The 14,876-nt window shown below is 32.5% G+C and overlaps 1 protein-coding gene across 1 annotated transcript in view; it reads right to left on the bottom strand.

Moving 5' to 3' along the window:
• The window catches only part of LOC114324317 (rab5 GDP/GTP exchange factor), a 117,175-nt gene extending 105,773 nt beyond the window's left edge, over window positions 1-11,402 (bottom strand). Inside the window, exon 1 of the mRNA XM_028272122.2 lies at window positions 11,248-11,402. The gene's annotated coding sequence lies outside the window, so the exon portion shown is untranslated. The remainder of the gene's footprint in view (window positions 1-11,247) is intronic.
• Window positions 11,403-14,876: the final 3,474 nt, after the last annotated feature.

Here is a 14,876-nt window from a genome sequence, read left to right as displayed (position 1 = left end):
GAGCGTCTCCATGGCGTAGTCCCTTTTTCACATCTATTGTTTCCGTTAGTTCGTTTTGTATCCGGATTTTACTTTCTACTTTTAGAGATTATTTTATCAGTTCTATTAGTTGTGTTGGTATATTAAATTCTTTCATTGCTTTTATTAAGAATTCTCGGTTTATATTGTCATATGCGCTTTCGAAGTCTATGAAGAGATGATGTGTGTCGATGTTATGTTCACTTGTTTTTTCAAGGATCTGTCGCAGAACAAATATCTGGTCTATTGTTGACTTCTGTCTACAGAAGCCACTTTGGTACCTGCCAACTATTTTTTCAGCGTGTGGTCTAAGTCTTTCATAAATGACGTTGGACATTATTTTGTATGCTGCATTCAGCAGCGTGATTCCACGGTAGTTTCCACATTCTAACTGATTCCCTTTTTTATGTAATGGTACAATAATACCACTATTCCACTCCGCTGGTAGCTGTTTATTTGACCATATCTTTGTTTCGCCGGGTTTCGCTCTCTACAGTATGCAGAGCATCTTCAGGTTAACGGTTACAAGTCACTAAATGATTCAGCTACAAGGAGCTACTTCGTGAGTATTCAATATCTGATTCAACAGTTTATTAAAATTTCTTCTCTGCTTAAATCAATAAAACATAGTTTTAATTTACCGTCAATTAACTTTCAACTGAATATTAATTCTTTTTCCATTTTCTTTTCTTTTCTATTTTCTCCCTTCTATTTTATATCTCAGTTTCATGTACCTACATTGTTGTCTATCAAATTCACATTTTATTATTATTTTATCATAATATGACGGCTAATACAATCTAGTCTAGGCGCCAAATAGAGGTCACCGTGTCCTTTTCAATTCTGATGGACAAACTCAACGGTTTCTTATGGATTTTTGGCTGCTGATTACGAATTTCTAGAGTGGAATTCGATCCGAGTGGTCAAAAAATTGTTATAAACAATTTAATTGTTTATAAATTGTTTATAAGGCTCTGGCTCATAAACTAAAAAGAGATAAAAAATAATGTTTCAAATAAAATTTGTTCGTTATTAAAAAACGAAGAAAAAAACGTTTACTAAACTTAAATCCAACAATTAGAACTCAAGATGTTGTAAAATTAGTGCACAATGCAAATTGCAAAATAAGTATTTTTCGAAGCTTTATCGATCGTAACTCGGCTTCTACGCACCCAAATGAGCCCTAGAAGATCTTATTTTAAAGATTAATGAATATTCTTCCAAACAAAGTTTATTAAATTACTTTGTCTTCATTTGTTTTAAAGTTATATCCGTTTGAAGTTAAAATTTTCTTAAAAAAATTGTACATTAATTTGTTTATAAGGGTTTCAAGCAAATTTGAGCTATAAACATTTATACTTTAATTAACAATAATGATACAAAAACTCAAAAGGAACATTTTGAGCTTAAGAAAATGTTCATATGTTTATTTTTGGCCAAGATATCGATATTTTAACAGCGCGCTCTTAGGCGCGAGATTGGCTCACCGCGTAAAGGTTCACGTGTTAACTTCTCGATGCAAATTATAATTTCTATGTATATACGTTATTTTCATTTTTGAAGATCCTAATAAAATTTTATCATATAATTCTTATAATTAAATCATCATACTGTACCTCGTATCACCTTTCATTATATTTACTTTGTCTTCTGTTTTTTGTACTAAATGAGAAAAAAAAAATTAAAAACTGATATTTCAGAAATATAACTAAAAAGTAAGTTGATATTATTTATTAATACTATTTTTACAAACATTATCTTTCATGCATCTGCATCGAGATATACAGAGAATCTCAGCTTTTTTACATCTGCATAAGTTCTTGAGCAATTTTTACAGTTACATGGTGGTACTAAGTCTGTTCTTGTAGGCAGTAAAACTAAAACTTTCTGGGGCTTCAGTCGAATTATCTATATGATGTGAACTAACCACATATAAAGTGGATCTAGTTCTTTTGCAACATCATCAAGGCACGTCAATTGTGTGTATGCCGCCACAACATAAATGCTCGTTTTATATGCAATGATGATGCTGTAAAAGAACTCGATCCATTTTTATATGGATATCACATATTTGCTCATTTGCATGCGTAGAAGCCGAGTTATGATCGATAAAGCGTCGAAAAATACTTACATACTTGATTGTGAGCCGATTTTGCGCCTCATAGCGCGCCATTAAAATATCGATATCTTGGTCAAAAATAAACTTACGAACATTTTAAAAAGCTGAAAATGTTCCTTTTGAATTTTTCTATCATTATTGGTAATTCAGGTATAAATGTTTACAGGTTAAATTTACTCGAAACCCTTATAAACAAATTAATGTACAATTTTTTTAAGAAAATTATAACTTCAAACCGGTATAACTTTAAAACAAATGAAGATAAAATAATTTAACAAACTTTGTTTGGAAGCCTAATTATAAAGCTTTAAAATGAGACCTATTTATCTACGACTCATTTACGTGCGCAGAAGCTGAGTTACGATCGATAAAGCTTCGAAAAATATTTATTTTGCAATTTACAATTTGCATTCTGCACTAATTTTACAATATCTTCAGTTCTAACTGTTGGATTTAAGTTTAGTAAACGGTTTTTTCTTCGCTTTTTATTAACGAACAAATTTTATTTGAAACGTTCTTTTTTATTTCTTTTAGTTTATGAGCCAGAGCCTTATAAACAATTTATAAACAATTAAATTGTTTATAACAATTTTTTGACCACTCGGATCGAAATCCGCCCTCGAAATTCGTAACCAGCAGCCAAAAATCCATAAGAAACCGTTGAGTTTGTCTATCAGAATTAAAAAGGACACGGTGACCCCTCTGGCGCCTAGACTAATCAATGAGTTACAATTTTTAAGCTTTCCGACTATTTCTTCCTCTTGTGCGAACTCTACTCCTCGCATTAGAACATCAAGGAGTATTGACGTTAACAACTGGGTTACAATTGCACGTCCAGAGCTAACATCGATATTAGATATTAACCTGTTTTGATCCAAACGTTGTCAGCCTTACACCAACAGATACATAAATAAATAGAAGTCTTTTAATAAATATAAATAAAAACCTTTTAATAAATATAAATTAAAATCTTTAAAACCATTACATATTAAAATTGTATATATGACATTCACTTTAGTTTACTTCACAAACAAAATAGCAGACACAGATTTGTTGGATGTCTTTTGCCAATTATCCCACCACCCTCAACAATTTCCATAAACTTGTTTACCTTTACAACATTCTCTGTCTATTCCAACATATCCCGTTAGCATAACTTGGGCAAGATATCATGTAGGAAGTAGCTTCTTGTAGCCGAATCATTTAGTGACTGGTAACCCTTGACCTGAAGATACTCTGCATACTTTAGAGAGCGAATTCGGTCGTCGGAAGTTACAATAAATGATTGAGAGTGCGTCTGTCTTTCACTTCATTCAAAATGAACTCTCACATGCAACCCATTCAACATCTCTTCTGTTTCTTGTAGTTCCTTCCGCTAAAGGAGATTGGAAACACATACTGTCGTGTTTTGACTTCACTGTCTGCACTTATATGGAATCACACTGAACATTGAAAGATTCTCTGTTATCAAGTCAAGTATTTAGGTGACTGTCGTAGTTCTTCTTAAGTTAACATTCTTCTTATAGTACTCTGTCCGATTATTGAACGTTGGCTATCATATTAATAATAATAAATTTGTTTACGGCAGCTCGAAATTGATTAGCGGATATCTCTCGGAGATTTCAGAGCCACGATGTTCTTCTTTGGCCTGGGCTTCTTCCGACGATACTGCACTGTATTATGAGGCGTAGAAGGTTATACCTCTCTGGATATCTGATCATCATCCAGCCTTCTGCATCCAAAGTTAAACATAGGCCTCCCCTATTTTCTTCCAGTTCTGTCAGTCTTGGGCTTCCTGCAATCAATTCCCAGTCCTTGCAACTCTTTTTCATTGGAAGCAATCAGTACCGTGTGGTCTGCGTATCTGAGATTGTTGATACTAATTCGTTAATTTTAATATTTGCATCGTCATCTTAGGCATGTTTTGAAAATAAATTCGGAGTAGATATTAAAAAGAAGAATCGAAAAAATACAGCCTTGCCTCACTCCACATACTTAGTATTTCCACTACTTGTGTCGAAATTCTCACCAATTTGTATATTTGCACATTGATGCCAATACAAATTTTGGATAATATTCAACATACACACACTAAATTCGGAAGAAAAGCTGCTATAATTAGAAGAAGAAATTAACAAAAAAAAAAAGAATGTTTGTGTACTTTGTATGCACGTAAGAAGTTATACTTCTAATATGATCTTAACGAAATAAATATACTTTCCACAGGTTATTTGTATTTTATTTAAAGATTAAACTAATTTTTACTTACTACTTTCCAAAATTGTTTAATAAAACAATACCAAAAACAAAAAAATTAGAAAACACACGGATTTGAACTGGGGACCTCTCGATCTCCAGTGGAACGCTCTACCACTGAGCTATACTCCCACTGTTTTTACGGATTACAAGATTTCCAGATATAGTGACAAATAGATCAAGTGAAGTATAAAAATACTTTAAATATTCCTTACTTATTCCCGAGGAAGTAAAATCCAAAGACACAAAAATTATAATAAATATATTTACTAAGAACACTAATATATTCTTTCCACACCCTTTTTGGACTGATACATACATAACTTAAAAGATTTAGCAACGAACTCCATACTGTCTGTGTGAAATAATAAAAATTCACTCCCAATCGTGCCTAAAGAAGTATAACTTCAAAAAGTGGACAGTGACAGAACTGGCAGAGGTACAACAAAAGGGGGAGCAATGTATCAAAAAAGTGTCCACCAACTACTCTACAGAGGAGATGAAAATCAAACAGTAGGCAGAGTAGACTTGCTTATTAATAAAAAGAGTGATATCCAGGATCAAGGAGTAGTATTAATGGATATCCAAATTAACCAACGTTGTACATGTAAAACTATTCAGACCTATGCCCTGAACAGACCCTGAAGATGAGAAAGTAGAGCCATTTGATGAAGAAATTAATGAAGCAATGACAGCAAACAAAGCGAGGTATGTAATCGTAAGGAGCAATTTCAATACAAAAATAGGGAAGGAAGAAAACCAACATGAAATTTTAATAGTACCCTATGGATTAAGAGAAAAAAGTAATAAAGCAGAAATACTAGTAAGTTATGGAAAAGAAAACAACTTATACATAACCAATACATTCTTTAAAAACCAGAAAAGATGAACCTGTCAAAGTCCAAATGGGACAACAAAGAATGAAATGTACTATATATTAAGCAACGAGAGAAATGTAATATGTATTAGATACAGTACGGTTAACGCATTCGCTGTCTATCGAAGAGAATGGAACTCGGCCAGAAGCCGTTCTGTTAAACGGCACCTTACTGAAGTAATCATATCACTGTTGGCACGTGAACAGCACCTGATTGAAGTAACCATATCACATGCTGCAGCATGATCGGTAATGAATGGGTCAGACACTGTGAACACAGGTAGTGATCACAGAATGCCAAGATCACAAATAACAGGTTGACTGCCACAAAAAAATGTTTAAAAAAGTCCCTGGTGCCAAGTTGAAAAAAGTTCATCTGGCAACCAACTGAAATACCTACTTGCATTACTAATGTTTTACCAATTTTGTTTATTAGTCCAGATTTTTGGAAAAATATGTCAGCGGTCGAATACGACCGCCGGGACGAGGGAGGCATACTTATTCCCGTGGTGCTAAGCGGTCAGTCGGGCGGTCCTTCTGTTCATGATGAGACTTGCTGTGCATTATTCCGCTGAGTGGTTGATTTGACTAATATTTTATCAGTAACGTTTCATTGTTAGTAAGACAAAGTGCTCGTGTTATTTTGGGATACACGGCTATAATTCTATAATAAAGTAGTAACTTACTGTGGTACTTGTGAAGGCCAACCACACCTTTGTTTATATTGTTTCAACAAACATTCCAAATAAGTGATAATTTTTAATTTCTTTCATGTTCTTATTTACCTTTTGTATGTTATTTAGTTTATTTGTATGTTATGTAATTAGAATGAGAAATTAAGAAAAAAAGTGGACAGTGACAGAACTGGCAGAGGTATAACGAAAAGGGGAGCAATGTATCAAAAAAGTGTCCACCAACTACTCTACAAAGGAGATGAAAATCAAACAGTAGGCATAGTAGGCTTACTTATTAATAAAAAGAGTGATATCCAGGATCACACAGTATAAAGTTATGTCGAAAGGAGTAATATTAATAGATATCCAAATTAACCAACGTTATACATGTAAAACTATGCAGACCTATGCCCTGACAGATCCTGAAGATGAGAAAGTAGAGCCATTTGATGAAGAAATTAATGAAGCAATAACAGCAAACAAAGCGAGGTATGTAATCGTGATGAGCGATTTCAATACAAAAATAGGGAAGGAAGAAAACCAACATGAAATTTTAATAGTATCCTATGGATTAAGAGAAAAAAGTAATAAGTACAAAACGTGACAATTATGGAAAGACTGGAAAACATAGAAGAAAAAGAAAATATACCTGATAAATTAGAAAATAATATAGATGTATCAGTTATTCACTCAACACCTGTAAAAACATCTGTCGTTTTTGTCTCTATTACCTCGAATTACTACATTATGTGCATGTTGTACTAAACTGTTGTCATTGTAGATACGGATACATGTAAGTAGGGAAACCTGATTGTATCTGTTATTAATAAATAAAAGATTCTACTCCTGAAAAAATTCCAATAGTAACATCAACACCAGTTAATATAAACATTAACATAGAAGCAGGTCAGTATGTTCCATCACCTTTTAAAAGGGCCTTATTCTGGCCGGAAACGAGCAAGGAATCTTTAAATAAAAGGAAAAGAAAAGAAAAGATCTGTTGTGACCTCTGATTCATGGCAAGAATACAATAAAAAGAAACAACAAGAAAAAGAAGAAAAGGAAAAAAAAATAAAATTGAGAGAAAGAAAGAGAGAAGAATCTAAGGCTGAAAAAGTATTAAAAAAGAAAAAGAATAAGATTGAGTCAGGATCAGAAGATAGTGATGTTAGTGACGTAGAGTATGCAGAGTCTGAAAATTCTGGATGGAATGAGGATTTCGAAAATACGGGTGCTGAAGATATACAAAAGCTAATCATAATAGAAAATTTGAGTGAACATTTATGGGAGGGAAAAGACAAAAGGAATTCCCAAAGATTTAAATATGTCTGCATTGTTCAGAAAAAATGCTCTAAGAACGAATTATTAGTTATGGGATGCAAATATATTGATACTACAAAAAAAAACTTTTAAGGTTGTTGAGGATGATATGTCCACAGTAGCTTTTAATCAAATTTTGGGAAAATTAGAAAATCCACAAGTGGTGCAATCTGGTGATAGGTTTAAATATGTTTTTCAAGCACCAGTTTCGGATTTGAAAGAAATGTTTTAAAATCTTGTAGTTTTTGTTATAGTTGGTAGTTTTAATGTGTTTAAATTTAAGAAGTTATGTATTCAGTAATTTTAGTTTTAAGTTTTTACATCTTTCTTTGAGTAGGTACTTATTAAAAATGCTGCATTTTCATATTTATATTTTAGTTTATTTAGGTGTCACCTACAGGGTTCTTGTGTTGTCACCAACTGGTGACTTTAAATTTTTACCTGTCATCTATAGGGGAACATGTATTGTATTTTACCAAAAAAAAATTAAAAATAAAAACTTAAATAAACAACTCTGCGATTTTTTTAAAGACATTTATAAAAACTAAGTAGTAATAGTCACACTAAAATGTTCTCTTGTGACTTTCTTCATCTACCGTAGTCAGTAAAAAATTATAAGTTAATTTGTAATCTAAGAATGTCAGGTAATGGTGCCATTCCATTACCTTAAAGCAGAAATACTAGTAAATTATGAAAAAGAAAACAACTTATACATAACCAATACATTCTTTAAAAACCAGAAAACACAAGATGAACCTGGCAAAGTCCAAATGGGACAACAAAGAATGAAATGTACTATTATGCAATGAGATAAATGTAATATTAGATACAGTAGGGTTAACTCATTCGCTGCCTATCAAAGAGAATATAACTTGACTAGGGGCCATTCTGTTAAACGGCACCTTACTGAAGTAATCATATCACTGCTGGCACGTGAACAGCACCTGATTGAAGTAACCATATCACATGCTGGAGCATGATCGGTAATGAATGGGTCAGACACTGTGAACACAGGTAGTGATCACAGAATGCCAAGATCACAAATAACAGGTTGACTGCCACAAAAAAATGTTTAAAAAAGTCCCTGGTGCCAAGTTGAAAAAAGTTCATCTGGCAACCAACTGAAATACCTTCTTGCATTACTAATGTTTTACCAATTTTGTTTATTAGTCCAGATTTTTGGAAAAATATGTCAGTAGTCGAATACGACCGCCGGGGCGAGGGCAGCATACTTATTCCCGTGGTGCTAAGCGGTCGGTTGGACAGTCGTTCTGTTCATGATGAGACTTGTTGTGCATTATTCCGCTGAGTGGTTGATTTGACTAATATTTTATCAGTAACGTTTCATTGTTAGTAAGACAAAGTGCTCGTGTTATTTTGGGATACATGGCTATAATTCTATAATAAAGTAGTAACTTACTGTGGTACTTGTGAAGGCCAACCACACCTTTGTTTATATTGTTTCAACAAACATTCCAAATAAGTGATAATTTTTAATTTCTTTCATGTTCTTATTTACCTTTTGTATGTTATTTAGTTTATAATGAATAGTTTTTACATTTTTATATTTTTTACTCAAAATAAATAAATTGTCAAAATTTCGATATCATTTCAGTCTCCCCTATTCTGCCAAAATGAAAACTGATATGTACAGGGTGTCCCGGAAAATAGTGCGTTCCTTTAAGGTATGGAGAGAATACACAATTTGGAACAAAAAAGTCCTATACCATTTTTTTCTAAAGTTAACCGTTTCCAAAAAAAGTTAACATTGTTTTCCATATACCTGTATTTTAATGTTTGGAAATTTTAATAAACTGGCAACATCGTACGCACTACGGAATAATAACAGATAATAAGAACTCGTTTGTAATGTAATTGTGATTTACAGTATTTAAAATAATCCAACCTAATAGTAGGTAATACTTATGTATTTACTATTTGTTTACTAAAATTATTTTCTTTTGAAATGTATTGAAATACCTATTGCATAATTTTAAACAAATTACACATCTTTTAACATAAAAACACATCTTTTAACTGAACTAGTATTATGTATTTAGTAAGGTTTAAATGGGTTGAATGCTGAGTATTGCTGAGGGCTTTAACTTAATTACATAGTTTTAATAGTGTACAGTGGAACTTAAATACACCAGATAATGTCTCACTACATAATTTGTTTACTTGTGAACTGAAATAACTAAGTTGTACTTACTTGAAAATAATTATTATACCGAGTAGATGTTTCAAGTAACCTTTCACAAACACCATTCATAGGTAATAACATAATAGGTAATACACTCACTATTCGAAAACATTTTCGGCATTGACACTAAACAGGATTCTTTAAAATCTGTTTACTATCTATCTTCTATCTATTTACATGGGACTGTCTATGCTTAAATTTGCGTACCGCACATAGTTGTCAGATTTAATTTTGAATACCAAAATGTATTTTAATTTTTTGGTCAAACGGTTGCATTTAGAAAAAAATGTTATAAGAGTTTTTTGTTCTACATGGTGCCTTCTACCTATACCTTTAAGGAACGCACTATTTTCCGGGACACCCTGTATATGTGACGGCTGTATGCCATAGCGGTCGAATACTGCAGTAATTCAGCTTCTCTACACACCCTCTGGCAAAACAAGAATTATATCACAGACCATATCAAATCGGTCATATATGACAGCCGTGGCATGTAGTACTTATTGAACTGGCGGTCATATATGACTGCCTGGCAGTCAACCTGATAAGAATAACAACCAAGTCAGGAAGAACAACTTTTAAAATTGTCAGGCAAAAAATAATAAACATAGACAAACTAAACCAAGAGAAAAATTGATTACAAACAAAAACTCATAGTATATACCTACTGAACTAATATACAAAGATTCAAACCTTGATGTAAAAAAATTAACAAATACTACAATATCAGTAGCAAAAGACTCAATCCACAATAAAACATATAATGTTAAAAAGCTCAGCTCAGCAAAGACACCCTCAGCATTTTTTATATGCCTCATAAAAGACAGCTTATCATAATTCTCCATAGACAAGAGAGCAAAATTAAAATCTATCATAATCCATTTCTTCCAATGTCTAAACAAATTGTGGTTTGAATAGTCTGTATTTGTTTTGCTTTTAAGCATTTGATAATGTGTGGTTGCATTTTGGATTTAGTCCTTGCAGAAAAAATTGTTTTCCTAAAATTACTTAGTAGGTACAGGTGAACTGGCTTATTGGAATAGCCTTTGTGTCAATAAAAGTATTCCTATAACCAGAATATTCTAATACCCGATCATTGATGGCTATTAGAAAAGTTTCGGGTCCTCAAATTTCTATTTCTTAAACCAGGATATTCCTGTAAACTGTATTCTAATAAGCGGGTTCGACTGTAATAAAAAAGATTTCCATAAGATTCTAACTTATTGGGACATATTGTATATATTATGATCAGATGATAGGCAGCTAAACTAGTGTTTCTTCATCACTAGAATAAGGAGTCGAGTTCTCAAGAACCCTACTCAAGAACCACAGAACATAATATTCTCGGATGACTACAAACAAAAGCCATTAAAAACCGGATACAAAAATAAAACACATAAATGGGGAATATGCCCAACATAACATGAAAGTCAAAACATTAAAGCAGTACCTAAGTAAAAGGAGAACATACTGTTTCTTGTGTCATTAAATTTTGTTATCACATTTTATTTAATTTGTATAGGAGAAAACGACATACTTGTGTGCAAAATATAAATATAAATACAAATTATTAAATGACAGTAGTTCAATTATAATATAATTAGATATACAGATTATACTATAATATTATAGTCATAGTATAATATGCATATTATCAACATTGGTAATTGTACAGACAGATATTTTTTATTTATTGTTGTAGGCTAATCTAAAATAGATAACAACTGAAAGTCATAGCTTGAATAGGAAAGGAGCATTCAAATAAATTTGATATACATACCACTTTATTTCTCCCTTTATTTTAAAATGTAATACACTTATTTTTAAAATCAATATCACACATTAACCTATAACCCAACCTACTGTCATTATTTACAACCCTGTCATGTCATTACAATAACATCGAATCGGTAATCGGTGACATTTTTAATTCACAACTAATCGAGAGTTTCAATATCGAAATAATTTTATCATCAAATATTATCTTTTACCGACCCTGTTTCCTCTTTTTGTATCAAAATACCACTTACGTTTAAATATAATATTTTGATAGATAAGTACAATAAGTACACAGAAATAAAAGAAAAAAGTGAATTGACGATTCTGTATTTCAAATGGTTGTTCGATTAGTTCGACGACGAGTTAAATCGATTTTCCGACATCTCAAAAATTCATCTCGCTTAGAGTGTAATATGTGTTGCATATACGTTAGATGTAGCTGCTGCATTATTTGTATAATAAAAAGTTTTGTTTTTGTCTAGTAAATGAATTTAGTCTAAGAGCTAGTGAACCCTCTGACTAACGGTCGTCCTGTAAGGCTAGAAATTTTTCTAGTGATAATTCATAGCACACCAAGGCTAAAAACCATGACCTGGCAGGCATCAGCGGTGCACGTGTATCTACCAGGTGAATCGAAAAGTGCAAATTCAGGGGGTAAAATAAACTTTCTCCTGTAAGGTTTAAATTTAAGTATGTGTTTGAGTAAGTCATTTAGAAGAAATGTGTACAATGACAGGCGATTCTGAAGAGCATAAGACCTTGCCAGGCGAGTGGAAAGATTAGGGGTTTTTCCTAAAATAATTTTTTTTGCATCGAACAATTTTTTTTAAGTTTTTTGAATCATTCCAAACAGAAAAGGTCTTTAGTGATTTTTCTCTTAAGTTAATAGTTTTTGTTTATAAACGACTGAAAATTTTGAAAATTGCGAAATCGGCCATTTTTAACCCTAAATCGGACATTTGTCTAAAAGTTTCAAAGTTGCCAAGGTAGGTAGATATTCTTTAAACATTGATTGATGAAATCCTAAAGAGTTTTTTGCAATACGATATCGGAAACCCCTTTGTTTTCTAACTGTTAATCAAGCGGGCGCGACACTGTAGTATAAGTGAGGACGTTTGAGTTGGCATAAATTCATTATCTCGAGAATGAGCAAATCTCAAGAGAAATCCTCAGACAGGTCGATTTTTATTTTTAAATTAGGACTTTTTGGCATATATATAATACTAGTGGCGTCATCCATCTGAGCGTGATGACGTAATCGATGATTTTTTTAAATGATAGTAGGGGTTGTGTGATAGCTCGTTTGAAAGGCTATTTAATTCTCTATTCATTAATATAAACATTAACATAATTATTTATACAGGGTGTACAAAAAATTTTTTTTATTAAATTAACTTTGATTAAATTTGACAAATAGAAGAAATTTTTTTTTGTACACCCTGTAAATAATTATGTTAATGTTTATATTACTTAATAGAGAAATAAATAACCTTTCAAATGAGCTATCACACAACCCATATTCTCATTTAAAAAAATCATCGATTACGTCATCACGCCCAGATGGATGAGTCACTAGTATTATATATATGCCAAAAAGTCCTAATTCAAAAATAAAAATTGACCTGTCTCAGAATTTCTCTTGAAATTTGCCCATTCTCGAGATAATGAATTTATGCAAACTCAAACGTCCTCAATTATACTTCAGTGTCGCGCCCGCTTGATTAGCAATTAAAAAAACAAAGGAGTTTTCGATATTTTATTGCAAAAAACTCTTCTGGATGTCATCGACCAATGTTTAAAGAATATCTACGTACCTTGGCAACATTGAAATTTTTAGATAAATGTCCGATTTAGGGTTAAAAATGGCCGATTTCGCCATTTTCAAAATTTTCAATCGCTTATATTACAAAAACTATTAACCTAAGAGAAAAATCAGTAAGGACCTTTTTCGTTTGGAATGATTCAAAAAACCTAAAAAAAAAAAAATTGTTTGATGCAAAAAGAATAATTTTAGGAAAAACCCCTAATCTTTCCCCTCGCCTGGCAAGGTCTTATGCTCTTCAGAATCGCCTGTCATTGTACACATTTCTTCTAAATGACTTACTCAAACACATACTTTAATTTAAACCTTACAGGAGAAAGTTTATTTTACCCCCTAAATTTGCACTTTTCGATTCAGCTGGTAGATACACGTGCACCGCTGATGCCTGCCAGGTCATGGTTTTTAGCCTTGGTGTGCTATGAATTATCACTATGGGCCATTCCACGAACATACGCCTGTTTTGGATTACTTCGACAACGAATATTTTACTGTGCAACATAAGAAGTACGAAAGTAAATGGCGCTAATAATTATTCCAATATACAACAATGTAATTTGCGATCGATAACAATAATGTTGTATTCAATGTGGGCTCCGAATATTTTTAATATTAACGAAGTTTAATATAAGTTATAAATTGTGAATCTCAGTGATATATGGAAATAAACTGTAAGTGTACAAACTCGTTACATAATATCCAGTTAAATTAGCATTAAAGTCAGCAAATTGCAATTATTTGTTATTGTTGTCAATAAACAAATCCAGTTTTACCAGCAAAATAACCGCTTTTAGTAAAGACCCATATACCTGTTTTTGCAGGTGTACAGGGTCGGACTTACTTTTCACTTAACGTTTATCCAAATTTCGAAATTAATTCAAACATGGAATCACACAATAGTTCTACAATACAAGACCATCAAAGTCAAATAAACGCACCACAGTCATACTCTTTGGCAGCGTCGAGAGTGCAATTTCCTTTAAAGTCCCAAGGAATTATCTTTAGTGCCTTAGAAAACACCAAACTTCAAGACTACCTTCTCCCACTTGGAAATATAATTCAACCGAAAAATATAATCTTCTCTTCTAGATTATCTAATAATCGCATATGTATGTATTTATCCAATAAACAAATGGTGGATGATTTTATGAATAATCATGGTCAAATAGAAATACAAGGTGAAATTGTCAGAGCGAGAAGGTTAGTTACACCAGCGGAACGACTTGTGCTCTCCGGCGTATGTCCTTCAATACCGCACGACTTGCTAATCAATGAGTTACAAAAAATCGGCATAGTTCCTGTCTCCCCCATGACATTCCTCAAAATTAGTGCTTCTATGCCTGAGTACAATCACATCCTTAGTTTTCGAAGACAAATCTATATCAGTCCTCACAGTCTAACACTACCAGAGACATTTACTCTTGTTTTTGACAACACGATATATAGAATATTCATTTCTCAAGACAGTTTAGTTTGCTTTAGATGCAAGAAGCCAGGTCACATTGCATCCCAGTGCTCCGAACCACTAGCTCAACTAAACACTAACCAAAACAATGAAAAATCGGTATCCAGCGCAACAAATATATCTTCGCAAGCACCCAATGATACAAATCCTTCTCAGTGTGAACAAATGTCTATTTCTAATGTCCCGGAGATACCAAACAAAGTAGATGCATCAAATAAGGACAGTCACATAATCAATCAACCAAAACGTAACTTTGATGAAATTATCTCACCTGAAGCAGACCCATCTTCAAAAGAACGTAACATTTTTCCACCGCCTAAAGTCCAAGCAAAATCTAAAAAAGCTA

This window comes from Diabrotica virgifera, chromosome 9 (assembly GCF_917563875.1).
Source record: "Diabrotica virgifera virgifera chromosome 9, PGI_DIABVI_V3a".
NCBI classification, from domain to species: Eukaryota; Metazoa; Arthropoda; class Insecta; order Coleoptera; family Chrysomelidae; genus Diabrotica; species Diabrotica virgifera.
Note: the sequence above shows the minus strand (reverse complement) of the source record. Positions and strands in the feature narration are given on the sequence as shown.